At 45.3% G+C, this 19885-nt stretch overlaps 1 protein-coding gene across 1 annotated transcript in view; it reads left to right on the plus strand.

The window, feature by feature from the left end:
- CngA (Cyclic nucleotide-gated ion channel subunit A) overlaps positions 1-19885 on the plus strand; it is a 248100-nt gene that overhangs the window by 45743 nt on the left and 182472 nt on the right. The gene's annotated exons all lie outside the window — the stretch shown is intronic.

The following is a 19885-nucleotide window of genomic DNA, read 5'->3' on the forward strand; positions in this document are numbered from 1 at the left end:
GATATCAGCTGCCGCTGTGTTTCCAGAACAGAGCTAGCCCGCGTGTCCTCCAACTTCAAGTGTCTTTTCTTTCTTTTTTTCAAATAACCATTAGCGCATGTCCCGTCCTCACACAAAACTGTCGTGCTCAAGGTGTACACGAAGACTTATTTAGAGCGCCTAAGATGACTGAGCGCTTGTTTCTACACCTTTTCAGAAATGTTCTTTGAGATTAAATAAATGGTTGACGACTTCTTGCTGAAACTGGAGAAATCCTAAAATATTTCAACAAAAAGCTTTTTATTCGGTTGGAGAAGCGAGAGCGGTGTGAAAGAATGACGCCGCGATTAAATGCTACCGGGCACGTTACCACTAGACTTGAAGGCCATTAAGGACTGTTTTAACGGCATTTAGATGGCGCTATAGCAAGATAATGTTAAAACTCATGAAAGAGATTTGGTAAGCGAGAAATGGCGAAGCTCTGTGGCTGAACTGGCTGGTTCTGGCGAGTTGCTTTCCGCAGAAAATAAGAATAAAAAGAAAATTTGGCGGGTGGGAAGAAGGATGCAGCTGCAAAATTTTACGGCGACTTAATGCGGAAAAGTCGCAGAGGTAAGAGACTAAAGTAGTTGGTCAAAGTAGTGGACTAAAATAGTGGCACTTGATCCGCTACTAAAGCAGTGAGTCAAGTCAGGAACTGTGCGAGCAATTCAACATGACCGCTGCTGAGTGCCTCGCGTATCTGAAATACGCTAGAGGACTCAAATTCACCTCCTGCGACAGTCGCCGGATGGTGACCTGCGCTGCAGAAGTGGCCTATAGCCGCCGCGGTGGCTGAGTGATTACGGCGCTCGGCTGCTGGCCCGAAAGACGCGGGTTCGATTCCGGCCGCGGCAGTCGAATTTCGATGGAGGCGAAATTCTAGAGGCCCCTGTACTGTGCGATGTCAGTGCACGTAAAAGAACCCCAGGTGGTCGAAATTTCCGGAGCAATTCACTACGGCGTCTCTCATAGCCTGAGTCGCTTTGGGACGTTAAACCCCCATAAACCAACCAAACTGAAGTGGCCTATATCTCCGTGCAAATGCCGGAAGCTTGGAGAGTGATCGGATCTCAGCTTGCAGTGCGCGTCACTTCAAACGACTGGATCTTCCGGTCCTGCTGAAAGCTATATAGTTCGTGGCTAGTCGGTTCTTGTTCCCACGCGCCAAAGAATGGCGAGATTATGAGATCAATTGACGCTCGTGAGGAACATCACATACATCGAAATATCTCACTTCAAAGCGTCACTGATGAGCCGACTGGTGTAGCTTACCCGCGGCGGGTTACAAGTCACTGAGCTCATGCCGGTGCATATTTCGTGTCTCTTCCGGTGCAGTGCCTGGGGCAGGGGTTGTTGTGAGTGGCCACTTAACATGAAAAGCAGCAGTAAGCTACGAATAAATCAGGTTATTTGACTTTGATTACTATTTAAGAAAAAGAGGTCTATTGAGTAAATTGCTAGTTAGTTTATAATGCGCAATGGCGGAACCAGCGAAACAGACGCAGAACAAGAACAAGGAGGCACACATGCAACACAGCTAGTGTTGTCTGTGTTCTTCCTTGTTCTTGTTCTGCAGCCGTTTCACTGGTTCTACCATTGTGCAAAATATTTCTTGCAAAACGTCGATATCGCATATTTATTTATTTAGTCAAAAACCTTACAGGGCTCCGAAGGCCATTGTGGGGGGAGGGGGGGGGCAAAAGAACAGATTAAGTACGATAGGAACAATTAGTTAAATACAACGCGCAATACAAGGCAAAAAGTAAAAACAATTATAATTATACTGGAAAAGACGAAACTACAAGACATACATCGCCGCGAGCAAAAAATATAAGAAAGCAATTTTCTCTCCTACATATTTAGCTCCAGAACTGCACAGGTCAACAACCCAGGCTTAGATATTATCGTGCCTGTGTGGGTGGCTTTTTGTATATCCCGGCGTAATTAAAAATGATTTTTTTTCCTACAGTTTCAGCTGCGCAATGCTTGCTGAAAGAAACGCTTTACGAAATCCTTGCTCTGAATGTAACTGTCGAACACACACTTGTTTTTCCCCCTTTCCACTCTTTAAATCACCCACACTGGTCTATTATACCGGCTGTTGTAATGACGACCTCCTCATTATCCATTAGTGCGCACTCTCTGTCTACCCAACTCTCTGTCTCCTCAGGAGATAGTGTTGCCGTAGCTACGTGGGTGAGTAATTCACTAGAACCATTGTCGTATCGCGAATTGCGACGCGCGAACTGCGAGAAAGCAGCAGATGGAAAGCGCCGCGTTAAGCGCTGAGCTTTCGAAGAAAATGACGGTCGTTGAAGATTGCACGAGCGCTAATTGGCTTTGCGCCACTGTCTCTCCCAAGCGGCAAGTACAGTGTCGAGCGCATTTCGTCCTAATCCTTCACCCATAGGGCTTCATGCGAATGAAATCGTCGAGTGCTTGCTGCTGTTATTCGGCAGCGCATGCGAGCGATGGAATATAATTAATTTTAGCAAGTAGTCTAACGGAAATAGGCACGCGGGGCAAGTTAGGGCAAAATAGCGCTAAAAAGCACCCATAAATGAGTAAAATAGCGCGCATTCGTCTAGAAAAAAAATGATGTGCCCGAATGACAGCTTTCGAGATAATTTATGTCCAGCATTTGTTCAGACAGAAGGATTTAATTTCATTTGTTCATGTGGAAATGGGAAGACAAAGAAGGCGGCGATATTTAAGAAATATGTTAAGCAAATAGCCACCCGATTCTTGGCCGATCCCTCAGTGTGGGTATGTGCCATCTTTTGATAGGCTAATAATAATAATAATAATAATAATAATAATAATAATAATAATAATAATAATAATAATAATAATAATAATAATAATAATAATAATAATAATAAATACGTCTATTGTACTTATATTACTGACCCTCTGAAGTTTTTACGCGTTGTTCTACGCAACCTTTGTTGTAACTATAGTAGACGCCACGACAGAAAGCTCCGCGGCCGTGTACTGCGGTATAAAACACCGGCTGTCGCGGGGTGGCAATTACCTGCGGCCCCGCCGAATGTCGCTGGGGCCAGGTACTTACAACTGGAGAGGGAAAGGTGCCGTACCTGATGGGTGTACCGTTAAATGAACGTCTACGAGAAGAGGCAATTTCGACCGGCGAGGGCCATGAAGGTGACGGTACAGAACCCTCATTACTCGGAAGCAGACCTCCGAGACGGAAGGCAAGGAGGTAGGGAGGCACCGGAGAAGACAGCCCGCCATCAGTAGCCATTGCTGCTGCGGGACCGGCGGCAGCGACCCGTGATTGGCCCCGGTCACGCTACGCATATACCGTCTAGTGGTGTTCCACCGGTCTCCTCTGCACAGCCCATGAGGCAGCGGCTCTGACTTGGCACCCAGTCCGGGCCCCGAGACGCCGCGACCTTTGCGCGCGCGAAAAGGTCGAGCCGCATCTAGGTCTAATACGATGCTCTTCACGCCTGCTCTAAATGCGTTTGAGAAACTCCAGGTCGCGACGTAGAAGATTTTGCGTTTATTTGTTCGGTCCTCCGTGCACCCAAGAACACGCATCAGTGCATGTGTGCCAGCGATTGACGCATTCGCGCCCGCAGAACAAGAAAACCAGTGTGTCACTACGCAGTGCAAGTGTACGGAGAAGAACGACAGCTAATTTTATCTCTACTGCCATGTTTTATTCAGTTCCATTTAGCATCGTAGGTTCAGCTTATTTCAGTTAGCCAATTTGACGTACCTGGGCTACTCAGAAAGTTAGCCCAAGTACGTTTCTGTTCAGTGCAGTTAGCGATATTTATGTTCACTCTTTCACCAATTTAAGCACACTCCTACCCTTATTCGCCGCTGTGTTAACTGCCGCCGTCAGTATTTGGAATTGATTTTACGTCAAGGGCAGCGGATGTATTTCCCTCCAGCAATATTATTGTGTTCTTCCCCAAATATGTGTTTGTTCTGCGCAGTTTTTCTGTGATTTAGGAACTGCTTCGGTGAAGTTCACTAAACACTTTATACATATCCCATCCGCAAGTCTCTTTATAATGTTAATAATCTTTTTGCATCTCACTTCCCTTTCAGTTTCTAATTTGACCTTTATTATCGCATAATTCTGCAGTTTTACGTGATTGTAAGAACACAGTATAGCATAATATGGCACAGTTGTGCGCACGAGAGTAATCTATATTTCATTACCACTGAGCACAGATATATAATTAAAAATTGTCTCTTACAGCAAAGCACAATTCTTCAGCGGATGGACGTAAAGCAGAGCGACGCCACAGCGCTGTGTTGCGTCCATTTCTACTTTTCGCCCTGTTCACTTCTTAGGCCGCGTGCCATTGTGCTGTTTCGCGTCCATCATGCAAAACCAACTCGCCCAACAGTTCGTGCTTTCAATCTTCAGCGGACTATTCCTTCATCTGCAGACAAGTATCAAATGAGCTCTTAACCGAGTTTTGAGTTTTGTCGAACTAGCATACTTGGAGCTAGTAGTAAGCGCGCGTGATTGTGTTCAGCTCAGGCAGGCGCATTCGAGGAACGACTTTAATACGACGCTTCTGTGAGGTTACGCTCACTGTCCACTGGAAGCGACGCTGGCTTTGGATTGATAACGCGAGGGCGTGCGCTTCGGAAACGCTGCTTTTCAAAACACTTCAGGAGACTAATGGAATAAACCGGTGCGCGCTGTTCCTCAGTTGGCTCAAGTTTGCGATTTGCCGCTTTGAGTCACCCTTATGACAATGACGCGCGCCGATTCTTTCAGGACGAGTTGCTGATTACTTGAAAGCTAACTGTGAAGTCTCCCCACTTATCGCTTTCTTTTTGCTCTCCCGCCTGGCTATTTAAGATTTTTTTTTAGCGGTGATCACGTTAGAGCTTGAACATGGTAATGAACAAATGCCTGTAATGTAAGACGGCATTAGCTCCAGACGATGGCACGGCCAGCGTACATTCATGGTCTTATTCTGCTGGACTTCCCTTTTTTACATCTCTTTTACCGTCGGTGCCTTTACACCGTCTTTTCCCACCGCATTTCACGAGCAAAATTGCTTCCCATTCATAACGAAGACGGTTCTGTCCGCCTCGCAAACGAGCGTGCAAAAGACCTGGCCTCTGGAGCTCCATTATTCATGACCGCTGGCCGGGAGAAAACAAAGATGGCGGACGGCTCACAAAGCCAGGGCCATCTGCGTGTATTGTGGCTCGGCCTCGGTGCTCGAATAGTACAGTTTAGCTCCACAGCCTACAGCTTCCCGGTTTGGTTTTATTTTTACCTTGAGAATCTTCCCTCAACAGCACAAACGCTTTATTTCTTTATTTATTTTGGTGCGCAGGAAGGTTCAATGGTGTAAAAGAAAATGTCTATATCACGCGCACTACGATGAATATATGGCCTTGTCTCGTGTGAGCATTCATATCTGTTATGATTTTGAGAATGCATAAAATGCTTTCCTCTGTGTAATCCTACTACTTGGCTGGCTGTGTAAAGTGAGTTAAGTTGTCAGCCGAACGGGAACGGAAAAGTTTTTAGATTACCGCTAAAACGTCACAGAAGCTTAACAGTGCCATTTGAAACTATAGTATAAATGAGGAAAAGCTTATAAAATGGTTATAATGTGGTTATAAAATGGAAGACAAGCTGTCTTATTCTATCCTGTATTGAATGTCAAAAGAAAGAAATGATTAGTACTAAGGTAGTAGCTTTAGTCTTTGTATCCTTAGATATGCGTTTGCAGCTGGGTTAGAAGAAAAGAATCCAGAACAAGGACGCATGTGTTCATGTTCAGCCAGTACCATTACAGACACCGAACGCAATATGATGGTACAGGCTCATTTCTTGCCACCGATGTATATGCAGACAGGAGTGTAGAGCTTTTTGCGTTCGTTTGATTTAAAATTTTTATTCGCGTTAGCTGTGGCTTTTCTGTGTCCAGTATGCGACTTCATCACGTTTTCTAAATCATGGCGCCATAAGCTTTCTTGAGCCCAGTGAATATGCACGGTGCGCGCGATAAAAAGGCTAACAAAGGTATTAAGACGAAAAACATTATTATTCGAAATTCTACCTCACAGTGAAGCTTTGTTCAGTTCTTTCACCTGTTCGGCACCTGCCATAGCAAGGCAGTGGCACATCGCGTAACCGCAACACCACTGCGCCAGGAGGGGTATCAGAGCTCCCAGGGATCTATGAATGACCTTCTGCTTATATGTAAATTAACCCAATACGCTATCGTGTCATACCCTTAAGGCGGAGCTTAAGTGTCACCTCCAACTTTTTAATGTTTATTTTATTTTTATTAATGCGGCAGCATTTAGGCTCCAATCTTACAAAAATTTCTGGCTTCTTCGTAAGAAATTTCCTGATTGGTCAATTCACCTGGGACACGAGACCCCGATCGACCAATCAGAGAGCATCGCGAAATTTGAGATTCCAGGAGTGGTCGAGCGAGGTCACGTGATAATGTGACTTCATCATACCTGTCCACCATGGAAGCTGGCGACCTGCATACGGGATTATGTGCAAACTGTCCATCGTTGCCAATCCAATGGAGTTGCCACCTGCCCATCGCGGTCCTGCGAATGAGCCTTCCGGGAGCTCGTGAAGAGAATTCTGTGCAGAGATTGTTTCTGGTCTACATGAGGTAAAGACTTCACCCCGAGGTAGCCAGTCTTTTTTTTACAGATCTGGTGCTGATGTTCGTGATCCGTTGATAGAAGCACTGTTGTAATGAAATTCATCAAATGCAAAATATGTTTTTTTAGCGAAACACCTGCTTCCTGTATATGTGTAAAGAACTTCGAAAAGTCATGTTGCAGAGCATGATATCGCAGTAGTAATCTCTCATACGGCGCTATTTCTGTCCGAAATTTTTCTCTGCCGGCGCAGTAGCAAGGGGTGAAATGTATCCAAATTCTCGACGGCGCGCACATACACAAATGTTACTGCGCTCTCCGGGGCGTACATATTCGCGCAGCCGCATTCGCATGTTCCTGAGTCTCCAACACCAGGATTGGCACGCCGCGACAGTTAGTTTGGCGTATAGAATTAATGTTAGGTATCTATTACTGAGCTTATCTTCATAAGACATTCGGGCTTTGTTCAAGGAAATATGTACAGCTACCTTCACATGAGCGGCGCCATGCGATTACAAACGAAATATGCACAGCTATCTTCTTCAGCTTGATCAATTGCTCATGCAAGGTATGTGTACTTACTCTCTCGTTCGACATCTACTCCTGCAGGAAAAATTTACTTTTTATTTATTTAGTACAGGCATTATTGCAGGGGGGGGGGGGGGGGCACACACACAATAACTTCTGCTCGTTTGGCCGCAAGTACAGAGGATAACAAAAATACAATGACAAAACTAATAACGGACGAGGAAAAGCATGCACTGAAGGACAGCCGCGCTCTATAAGAACAATGACACTAATGAAATGAAAAGACATGCGCAAGAGAACTGTGCGCCACGTCACACACCAGATAAGAATGCTCGGAATTGACCTTCCGTGCAGCACACAGTGACGCCGGCTGGCAGCCTGTTCCACTCATTGATCGTCCGTAGAAAGGATGAGTTTTTTTTTAATATATGTCCTACATTTAATCTCTCGGATCTTCCACTGATGATCAAGTCGTCTAGAAAAAAAGTGAGGTTGAAGCAGGTACCGCTCTTTGTTAGTGCTCAGCTTTCCAAAATAGATGCAATGCATGATTTGCAACCTCAAATGTTTCCTACGGTTAGCTAAAGATCCCCAACCAAAGTGGTTTTTAAGAGACGTGATACTAGTTGAGAAGCTGTAATTATTAGGCACAAATCTCGCAGCATTATTCTGAACGCACTCGAGCATGTCAGATAAGTAAATAAGCTAGAGGTCCTATACAGAGCAGGCATATTCAAGAATTGGTCGTATGTAAGTGAAATACAGGAGTTTTTTTACATTAGACTGTGCTTGAATGAAATTTCGTCTTAAGAAATTAAGCATTCTACAGGCTTTGGATGTAATATACTCAACTTGCCTCTTTTGACTTCGGACGCCATAGTAAACATACTTCGACTTCAGCAAATCTTGCGATGCGGTTTCAATTCGCCACACTCCTTGCTAAAGAGTATTCCACACCATCATGTTCTGTTTAGAAGCCTGCCCATAGCGGGAATTATTTACAAATATTTATTTCTTATCCTTTCATTCTTCACACTCGTGTGCCAGTAGAGCCGTTACCCCATATGGGAGAGCTGATAAGCTCCTTCCGCATTAAAACGCACGCTTTCCACGTCTCCTCTGAGGATTGTGGCAGTTATACCTAAACCTTAAGCTCGCTAGTTAGGAACTGACGACTGTTTATCAGAGTCCTCAGCCGAGCTATCCAAGCTTGCTGCTCGGCCGCTCGTAAGATGCTGTGAACTGTGGCGAAGGGAGCGCAATGAAGCTGTCAGCCCCGAAGAGGGCTTGCTGAGATTCTCGTGCGCCGAGGGCCTTCGGGGGAGGCCACCCGAAGCAACACTGAGCCACAGTGAATGTGATGGGGTTGGGCCGTTGGGGCATTCGTCAAACCGGTGGTCCGTGCAGGCGTGGACTTAAGGCGGCTTCTCCGCGTGGCAGAGGCTTGGCGGGTGAGCCACCGCACGTGGAAAAGACAGAGGAGAGAGAGAGAGAGAACATCCGTTTCGCTCGGATCTATTCGCTTCCGTGCCAAGAGTATGCAGTGCCACAGAAGTATGTTTCAGCTACTAAGAGGTCGCAGTGAAGTTCAATGCCAACGTAGTTCGCTATCGGTCGGTACGTTGGCTAATCTGTCATCGGGTACTTCAGTTGACCGGCTACTGGTCCCGGGAACTCGCAAGCGCCTCTTTAGTGCAAGCAGCGATGTTCAGTTTGCGAGCGCCGGCTTTAGTGCTACTCAAAGAAGCTTATCAGGGTCCGGCCACTTGGGAGCATAATCTTGGCTCCGTTTGCAAAGCTGCGGTACTCATTGAGTCCCATCCGTCACGCTGCGGCTCCCACGATTTAAGGCGGCTCTGTTTGAGTCGCTGACGGAGTTGTCACATCGCCCGTTCACTGCTGCGAAGCTTCTCACTAAAACAACGCAGTCTCGTAGAAGATGCCAGCGGCGCCATCTATAAAGGTGTGAGATGTGGGTCCATGGTCGCTGGGTGCGTGCAAGAATAATGAGCTATCGCTTTGCCTATTGACCTATTTATTGTCTTACTAGGTCAGCCACTCTAGGCGGATAGTAATAACTCCTGATCGGCTTGCCAAGGCTAAATAAGCTGCAGCGCACAAACCCCTCGTGTGCAGAGGGGAAAAGCGCGTGTCTAGTTTATTCGCAGAGATATACTGGGATGTTTTTGCATCTTTAGACTCTTTCGTTTTAAAAACCGGCTGATATACGTCGGTGCGAACTGTACCCATGATTTTACCTCAAGGGGGATATTATGTACGTAATAGGGCACAAGACGATTGTTAACTAAAATTAACTAATCGAGTTTAAAAGTTTTCAACCTTGAAGGAGAGTCCACTTTTAAATTTTTGTAAATCGGCATTGTGGTTGGAAATGCAGAACGTGAAAAATGCGCCTTTGATAACGCGTTAGCTTGGCTTTCAAGCGTTCCACACTGATAAAATGGCGTCGCTCGAATTTATAGTGCGGCGAATACAGACGCACCTGGTATGTTTTACAATGTAAAGGAAGTTAACGTGATTTCAACAATACTACGCGCAGAGATGCCATTTTACAAATTTACCACGTGGGAAAGCGAATTCAGCAGGCTTTCAAAAGGGAATTTTTAGTGCTTGATATTTTGAACCACAGTGACGATTAAGAAAATTAGACTATGGTCACCTTCGCAGTTGAAGGCCTTTAATTTCGCAAAACAATCCTAAGGCCCAAAACTGAAATTAAAGTTCAATGAGAAAGATTGGTTATTCTTAATTGCCTAATCGTCGTTTAATTGAAATCGACCACGTATAAGTGACCGCCTTGCTGTTCAATCTATCTGCACATACTGCACCAACGTAACTCTCATGGTTATAAATACAAAAAAAAATATCACCCGATATTTACATGCGATGGTTCAGCAAGAGTAAGATGAAGGTCGGCATGCGCCAGGATTTTCTCGAAAGGCAAAGTAAAATGAAAAAAAAAAATAAGCAGGTATCGCTAGATTTGGTTCGTACCGCAAGAATCTATTCTATTAATGTTCATTATAATCTGAAAAGTAAAATCTGGAATAGAAATTTCAACTAAAGTTTCAACTAAACTGAGGCAAGGCCGTTTCTTTTTCCTTTTAAGTAGTACTGCACATTCGATATTAAAACGTGGTTCCGAAACGAAGCTCTGTGGTGCCGTGCACATTTCTGCACTGCAAGGCTTGGGAAGGTCGATGATGGCGCTATTAACGCTCTAGCTCCCAAAAATAGGCATCGGAAGAGAGTGACCTAGCGCCCTTTGGACGGGAGAGAATCTTTTGTCCTCTCTTCCGAGCCATTTTCTGGTGCCGGTCGAAACAAAGACCGCTACTTCCGCCATGCAAAATACCAGGCCGCACGCGAATAAAGCGAGGAAGCAGCACGAGCGACGCGAGCAGCGGTAATGGCAGCGCTTCTCATCTCGACGATGACGGCGCATCGTAGGTCGGCATCGCGTGTAACGTAAGCACGGGCTGAAACAATGACCGATACCGAGCTCGTAACACGGAGAAGCGGAGGTTAACCGCGTGTTCCGCGGGACGGTAAACATGGGATAATAGCCCTGCCAGATAGCGTACGACAGACCTCTCGGTTTCTTTCTTTATTGAATTGTTTTCGTTACTACATATTCGGTTGGGCATGTACTGTCTGGGTGTGTGTGTGTGTGCAGATACTTGTCTTCTACCACGTGGCAAGACTTTGTATGCGCCTCGATTTTCTCCAGTCCCTCAATTAGCGATGAGTTTCTTCTGTCCCTTTGATCGACTTAACCACTGCGCGAAATTTTTGTCGGGTGAACAGGGCCTTCCGTCACTGCATACAACTGATCAAGGACCGGGCGGGTAGCAGGCTGTGAATTGTTGTCGCTTAGATAAAGCGCGCTTGCTGCCGTTCAAGGTGAAATAATGAAATTGAAAAGCGCCTAAATATCGCACCGCTCTGTTTTGATTTACTTTTTTCCGCGTGTGTCTTGTGTCCAAAAACGTGGTTCTCCGTCTCACGCTGGACTCCTTTCAACTTGTCACTCGTATATTTCAGAAATATATCAGTCACTTTTAACACTTTACGCTAGAACTGGAGCTTATAACTTTGGCCATGATGCAGTGAAGTTTTCCCGAATCGAAACAGGCCTTGACGTGCGAGATGAGGATATGTCACAACTAGGTTGCTCGACTTGCCTTGCAGCGTGGATCTTCAATGGCACTTTCGGAAAGCCAAGCATTGAGTCCGGTTTCCCAGCAATCTGCGCTTGTATTACCAACTTTTGTGCCAAGACACTTGAAAAAATCGTCGTGTGATGATTTTACATTAGCCATCATTTTAATTGCCTGATGCTCGCGTAATTACTGCAGTGTTCAGGCGCCTGAAGAGAATAAAAAAAGTTCTGATCATAATACCGTGGAACATCTCATATAGATTGCCGGCGCGATGGCATCGTGCTCATGGCCTCGATATTTCTCGCCCGCCGAGCCCTGCCTTCCATTTGGCCGCCTTTGCTCTTCGAAGAGTTACCGCGAGGGAAGCCCGTCCGCATCGGGGGACGAAGGCGACGCGTTAATGTCCCGTCGTAGATCGTCATCTGTAATGACGCTCGCCGTTTTTGGCACCACATAAGATGCGTTGCGATATGTACACAAGAAATGGGCGCAGTGTTGCATGCAGTTACTCAATGGCATTTCACAGCCCAGGTCACGCCAGCAAGTAATGCGTGGCTCTGTGAGTATCTTGCCCGTCAGTGATGAGGTCTGTAGTTTGTATAGGTTACAAGAAACTATAGTGATCAAAATATGTGCATGTCCTCTGTACTCTTTTTGACTAGGTATCATCATTGCGCAAGTCTTGGAAGGTGCGCTTGTGGAAAAAAATCTTCGCTTCGTCCCTTATTGTGGAATCTTTCTTCCTTGTTTGTATAGTTCACACTTAGTTTGGGCTCACTGCATAGAAATAATTGTGGTAGAAGGCGTCTTAGTCGGCTCAGTGGTTTCCCCAAAATTAAACTTTCACTACGAGAGGTCCATTAATACGAATGCTTCAACACTAGTGGTTAGCGTTAAGCATAACAAACAGTAGAATGGGCACGAAAAATATTTGAAGAGAACGCATAACAGTGAGAATTATGTGACATTCCTTAGTGAACTGTGTGACATGCCTTAGTAGTGACATGCCTTGCTCGAGGTACTTGCTCGTTTCATGATTGCACTTGATTTTGGTGATGTGCAACTTGCGTGCTGGTCACGTTGAAAGATTTCAGCTGGGGATACCATTAGCGCAATTCGGATAACATGATGCTTTTGCAAAAACTAGTTCTGCATTAGTGCTAGCCTGCCCTTCGGCGTATACTCCTGTGCTGTTATTTTCAAACGTGGGGCTAAGGCATGTTGGTTACTTGTTTGTTTCATTCTTGGCATTATGGAATTCCTAAAGCCTTGTACGCTGGATTTCCATCGTTCGAAACAGTCATATGTGCGGGTCAAGCGAGGTGGAGAGGGGAGTTACCGCGCAGCTCGAATCTTCCTTGCTGAGTCTACTCGCCTGCCTTCGTTATCGATTTTTCTACCGTGCCACCACTTTCTCATCATCATTATGTTCCCATTATCTTTTTCCTTATCTTCGTCCTGACGCAATCAATGTCCCATGAGTAAATCCGCCGCAAGCAACAGCACTTGCCATTGTATAGAATAGAACCTAAAAACCAACGCTTTCAAAACTGATGATGATGAATTTTTATGGCGCAAGAGCAGCTCTCGCCATGCATCTGTATGTGTGTGTGCACGCGCGCGCATGTGTGTATGTGTCTGTGAGCGCTCGCACAGCTATGCACGCATTCTTGGCACATAAAAGGAGCGAGCAATCAAATTGAGCTCTCGGAACGAGAGTGTAGAGAAAAGGACAAGTGTGGGAGCGCGGCCCAGCCAATCCAAACATGGGGAGGGGTCTCCACATAAATTACGTGGGAGGGGAGCGGTGGCGCAAGGCCAGAGGCTAAGCAGGGCGCCTGTTTCTTGGCGGCGGCCGACGAAGACGCGCGTCGATGACAGCTTACGTTCTGGGACGGTCACGATACGACACGCTGGGGTAGGAAGGGGGCGAGGACGCCGATACGACGGAAGGGTCTCAGAACGGCGTGCGTCGACCGGAGAGAGAACAAAGAACAGCTTGTCGCATCGGATTGCTCGACAGTGGAGACTTCGTTTTTTGCGATGCATAGAGGAGCGAAAACAAAGGGACTGGATCCTGGCTTGATTGGAGTTTTCAGAGAGGTATACCGAGGGCACTAAAATTAACAAACAGCGAATAGGTCGACACAGAAGCTCTTACAAGAAGGCGCACTTCTTTAAAAAAGCCGTATGGAGTGACTGAAAAACTAAATAAGCGGAATGACGATGCCGAAGAGTCGCAAATATTCCAGTCAAGAATAGATGCTGCCATTGTGTCCGGGTGCTGAAAACGTTGTTTGCGCATTGTGTGGACCATAAAAAAAATGACACAAAGCATGCGAAGCGAGTATCTGTGCGTAATAATCAAAAATCGGGAAGCGAACACATAGCTGTTATTCTAAGAAGAGCGGCCGGAGCAGTCGGTCTCTCGGACAACCTAGGTCGGCAACCTAGATCACGTGACCTTGTGGAGTCATCACAACCTGCCCATCAGATTGTGACCAAACTGACCGCCGTGGCAAGCGGCAGTACAATTAATGACTGGTCACGAGAGGCTGCTAGGGAAGAGCAACCTTAGTCTCATAAGCCCAAGCGACGGTAGCACCTGTCATCGCATGCAGGGCAGTGACGCATCGCTTAACCGCTGCGTCATAGCACCAGGAGGGGCATGAGGACTCCCAGTGATCCATAAATGCGAAGTCTAGAATGACCAATTCCGCATATATGGACATTAACCCATTAACGCTATCACGTCATATCCTTGACGCGGAGCTTAAGTGTCCCCTCCAGTTTTTTTTGTTCTCGGTGATATAAAGCGGTATTCCTGTGCATTCGAAAGCTTGAGTTAATCTTGGCTTTTTTTGTTAACCTGAGCATTCGTTTACCAGTTTTAATGAACAAATGTCCTTTATTTACTGGTAAGCACTAATGGTAGTGCATGGAGAAGGCAATGTCACCGTCAATTAGAAACATTAACGGAAGTTAAATAATAGAAACGTTATACCAAGCCGTGAGTGAGTGTTGATTTGTGAAAAGGTGGGCTTCCATTTGTTATCTTTGGGTTGTTGGCTAGGCTGAGCTAGAGAGCGGGTCACCACGTGGCCCACATGTTAATGGCAGCGATGGAACTGCCGTTTAATAGTCGTAGTCTCTAGAACACGACACTTTTCCGCGACGCCTGTGCATGTTTGTTAGCGTCATTATATGCAGCGGCGAAACCTGCCTCAGAAAGTATTGGCCACAGCGGGTGGTGACAGTGAACCGCGCTACGCTATCAGATGATGCCAGGTAACGATGTGGAGTTTCTCGCTGCAAAACAGCGCTACGCTAGTAATCGGTATTAGTCGATGACGTCAACCCTCCTCGTCTGGAGGGCATAAAAAGTGGCGTATAAATCTCTCAAAACGCCCAACAACGCTGCTTAAGTCAACGGTACGCCGTCTCAACACGCCGGTGGCTTCCGCACTCTATTCGACCAAGCAAGTTGCCGCGCGGAAGACAGGACAAGAGAGGACGGCAGAACATAACGCTGTTTTTTTTTTGCACAAAACAAACCGGATCTATATCACATGCAAAAGGGCTCTTCGTACGAGAAATGAAGTTAGACAGAGCAAACTTTTGGGCGAATTGGTGACGATCTTCCATAGTTACTGCGCCAAACACAGGACAAGAGAGGACGACAGAACATGTCCTGTCGACAGACGACAGTGCTATGTCTGTCGTCCTCTCTTCTCTAGTCTTTCACTCTACAACTATGGAAGATCGCACTTTATGCATTTCATCCTTTAAATGACTCTAGCTCCTATTTCATATCCAGCTAGCTATGGTGCGCATGTCAAGCATACTGATCTTGTTCGGTTAAAACCAATTTCGTAACTTCAATTCTGAGCACTTTTTTGTAGTTTAAACAAAACAGTCCAACCCCTACATGTAGCCTCGATCTTCACTGTGTCGCCAATGTCGTCGCTTCTTGGTCCTTTTGCAAACGCAAAAACGCAAGGACTTCGGTGGCTGTTTCGAAAGCTTTAGACTGTTCGGGTTCGCGAACACGTGAAAAAGGTTTACTGAGGAGTTAAGTTTCTCACACAAAGCTACCTGAGAGCACCATTCCTAAACCGAGTTCTTAAAATACGTGCTGAAAGGTTTCTTGCGTAGCTGCAATTAACTGAACCTAGGTTGATATAGCCAAGCACAGAGTTCATATCAGTTCAACTTAGCCGGCCTACATTATATGTTCTCTTGCACGGAAACTCGCTCCTTCAAAGCACTGTTTACATAAATAATGGTTTAGAATAGAGATGGAGGCTTTAATGAATTTTTCATTTCCCAATCACATGTATGCGCGCGCTTGCAAGAAAACAAAAACCTTCTTGAAAAGAATACTTTGAAGTTTTCCGCAACCATTCATCTGTAGAGGAAGTGGTAAAAAGATTTCCTGATAAAGTCTTGTGGTGAAGGATCTCTGATAAGGTTTCATGGATAAATGCCTACCAGGTAGGTCTATACCCCGACAGTACTTCATATGCGTACAGCTCGAACCCCGACGGTAGAGCATGCCATAACTACACTTGAATTGGAGCTGTCATGCAGACTTTTCTATTGCAGAAAACGCTTGTTTGGACCTCAGTAAATCAGGACATGTTTTTTAAATTTTTTTGTAACAGATGAAACGTGGGTAAAAATGACAGATATCCAACGAATTCGGGAATACGTGCCTCTGTATGCTTACAGCGATAAAAATAGAAAGAGGAAGCAAAGGTGTCTCGAAGAGTTCTCGTCAGCATCGGATTCCTGAGTGGACGAACAGTAATTGTACCTTCTCCTCCCCTGTTTCTTCCCTTTCCTTCTTCGAGGCTTTTGCCACTGATTTCATGGTTCTTGCGGTAGTTTCTTTATCGCCGCCTCTTGACGCAGTCTCATTTACTCTGAGCGCACCCTAATTCCGCTCTTGCTGCTCCATCTGTCCTTTCACTCCACTTCTTTCTTTTTTTGTTTTCTCTTTAGCGAAGAAGTCGATGGCCGTTAATGCTTGGGGCCGTCTTACTTTTGATCGCCCAAAAAGATAATTTCGAGAGCGGCACATGGCCGAATCGGGGACACTCGATCGCCTTTGCAGGAAACGTTAGCTTCCCCTTTTATTTTTTCACGGCAATCATAATACTATCTTTTATAAACACCAATTATTTACCTCAGTTATAAGTGAAGCGTAGTGAAAATGGTGTCGGTTACGTTGCAGGGGAAACGGAAACTTGACTTCCAAACTCAGTGTGTTATTGTGTAGAATAAATTTTTTGGTCCCATCTGCATTATCTTTCTGAAATACACTAGCCTTTTAAAAAGGAGTTCTGCAAAGCCTTCATGAAGCCTGATTATTTTGCCGCATTGTCGGCGTTTAGATGCTGCCCTATTGTAAGATCGAGCTGAGTACCATGCCTGCGATACCTGAGTATTCTTCATTCTTCTTTATTCAATACTGCAAACCTTGTACAGGTCCAAGCAAGGTGGGTTAAATGGCAACAAAACAATATTAACAAGCCTAATAAACATCAAAGTGTGGCGAAAGTCAATAAAGAATAATTCCAGTCGTTTACAGTGCGAGGGAAAAATGAAAACTTGAATAAATCGGTTCGCGCAAAATAGGGCGTCAGAGAATTAGGATGATGATGGCGCGTATGCTTCGACGTTATACTGAGAAGTTATACTGAAACATCCTCTTAGCTTACAAATATTTTTAAATGTCTCGACTCCAATGTGTGGGTACAAAGATATGTATCGATCAGCCAATAATTATTTTTTTGAAACTGAGGCAACTTAACGTAGCAGGCTGTAAAACATAAAATAAAATAGTTAATTCTGATGTGTATGAATGTAATTGCCCTGACTGCTGAGCAAGCTGCTAAAGGTTTTCACTGTAGTGCTCGAATTCTGTTGTTGGCGAACTGTTTCGCTTTTACTTGTCGTTAGCGCCAATCACATCAGAAGTAGTTCGTTTGGAAACCTTTAGGCACCAGTTGTGTTTTGTTCGTATCAAAGTTTGCAGCAAAACAAAACACAAAAAGTATAATAACATCGCACAGCGACGCTCTGAAAGATATAACTATGCACAAACAACTACGAAACTGCCTTTTCTTTTCGTTCTGCACGCTCTGAGAAAACTTTAAGTGGCAATCTTAACTCCAGTCGCAAATGAGAGAACCGTATTTATATCCGCAGCCTCTGATGAGTTGGTTCATCATGGCATGCATCGCATTCGATACTGATTGCCGTAGAGAACAAGGGGCGTTCAACTCGAAAAATGTTGCACCATCCGGTGAACTTGATGGGATGCCAGGTCTCAGGGAGCAGGGTTAGCGGGCCATTCAATGCCAAGATAATTGATTGAATGAAATAGAAAGAATAAATGCCAGAGAAAGAGAAGACAATGGAGGAAGAGAGTTAATTCCATGGCGCTCTGAAATTTTGAGCAAAGCTCTGGAGGAAAGCGATCATACGGTTCATTGAACGCCTGAATGGCTGTGCGCCTTTCAGGAAGGAAGCGTATTCCAAAGAAAACTGGTTTTATTTTTCCCACAGTATAGTCCGGGATACATAGAACATGCGCTTGCTGCACCTCAGTGCACTGTTAAGAAACTTATGGCGACTCTTTAAGAGTCAAGCTAAACAATATACTCTGCGCCACAGTCGTGGACTGTTTCAGTTGTACTTGCATCACAAGACCTCCGCTCTTTGATGCGTAGTTTTCAAACTCTCACAGGGAGGGGTGTTCGAAACTGCGCTGTTGAAGAACGCAACACCCAATACCATCACTCCATAGACATATGGTCTTTCCAATCGGGCCGCATAATGTTTCTGCGAAGTTCCCCTTGGTTTACAATTAATGCTATTGCATATGCATAGTCGTTTGGTTTTCTCTTTTTGTACACGTGATCGAGCTCTGCAACGACTGTTTGGGCGACACAGCTAGTTTGGCCGCGAAGGATTCCGAAAACGCCCTTCGAAGTGTCTGCGGTGATCGGTTCCTTTCGGGAAACGAGCGCATCTTAACTGCAAAGTCTATGCGTGACTAGAACGAAACCGAGCACCGCGGCATTTTATTTCGGCGACAGGCAACTCCGTGTCTCGCGACCGCCGCCGCCGCCGCCATGTTTGTGCACTTGTTATGGGGAATAGCTTGGCATTAAACGGTTCTCTTTCAAAGCATTCGTTTGTCTGCCTCTAGCCATAGCCACGTTGCCTTTAACGAAGGGCGGAGTGTGCTGAAGACTACACTTAAACAACCCGAGCCATGTTCTGGCACTCGAAGCTAAAGAAGCTCTGTGCCTCCAAGGTTGAATAAGTGCATTTGAGTAGCCTCATAATTCGAAGATTTTTTTCCGCAATTTGGATACTATTCTGAAGAGAAAGCTTGCGGCATGCAAATGACTCTGCTATGATAAGCACTGTTAACAATTTTTCGTGATAGTTGCGTGATTCGTCGGATTGCGGGTGCCTTCTGTGTTCAAAACTTCCCCACGTGAGGATCTAAAAGAATGCCTCATCGAGCAGTTTCAATGCCATCTGTGCTTGGGAAAAAATGTTATCCGGTGGAGCAGACGCCTATTTATTTTTTTATTTACTCACAGCACCACCAGGCATTACAGTGGGGGATTGTATACAAAAAGGCAAGGGAACATGCAGAGTCAGCCACAGAACTAATCAATATAAAATCAAGAACAAATTGAAGAAAAACAAATACAGCAGTCACAAAAGCACACGTCACTCAAAAATTAAAAATTGGTTATAGTGACAGACAAAAGAAAACATCATTAGACATAATACATGCATTGGTTGAAAACAATTTCTTTCAGTCGTGGATTGTTCCAGGGAAAAAGACAGTCGAAGTACACCAGTTTTGCTTGTGATCTCCCGTACCTTGAACCTGTGCTCTACACCGCCTGAGACATAGAGAGGCTCAAGTACATATTTCGCCTTTTCAGTGCCAACATCACAATAGTAAACTTCAATCAAAATTTATGTCGGCGGGTTTCCAAGTGCTCTCCATCCAATGCTTCTTCCAAGCTCTCGGCACCAATATCTCTGCTGGCTGTAAATCTCCGACACAAAACCGGCTTTGCTCGACACATTGTACAAAGGAGCAGTTTTGTTCTTTCAGCGTCGAAAAATTAAAACTCAGCTCTCGTCAGAAAGTTGCGCGGGCACAAGAATACAAGTAAGTTTCTGACCAGCGGGCCGTTTGTCATTTCATGAAGTCAAACGCCATATTAGTTGCAGCAGAAGTGTTGTCCTCTTAAAGTTACGCACGAATACTGCATTTTAGTGCGTTAGTACTGAGGCACCCGATCCCGAAAAAAAAAAACCGTTGTCTGTCTGATGTCTGCGAGAGCTGCAGAAATAAAATAACTATAGCCGTGGCAGCAGCCCCGGTTTTGAACTCGGGGTGGCGCATACAGATCAGCTTCACTGGCCACTGGACGAGAACACCCTGTCATCGCCGCTTTTTTTCTTTGTTTCCT

The sequence above is a fragment of the Amblyomma americanum genome, chromosome 4 (genome assembly GCF_052857255.1).
Source record: "Amblyomma americanum isolate KBUSLIRL-KWMA chromosome 4, ASM5285725v1, whole genome shotgun sequence".
Taxonomy (NCBI): Eukaryota; Metazoa; Arthropoda; class Arachnida; order Ixodida; family Ixodidae; genus Amblyomma; species Amblyomma americanum.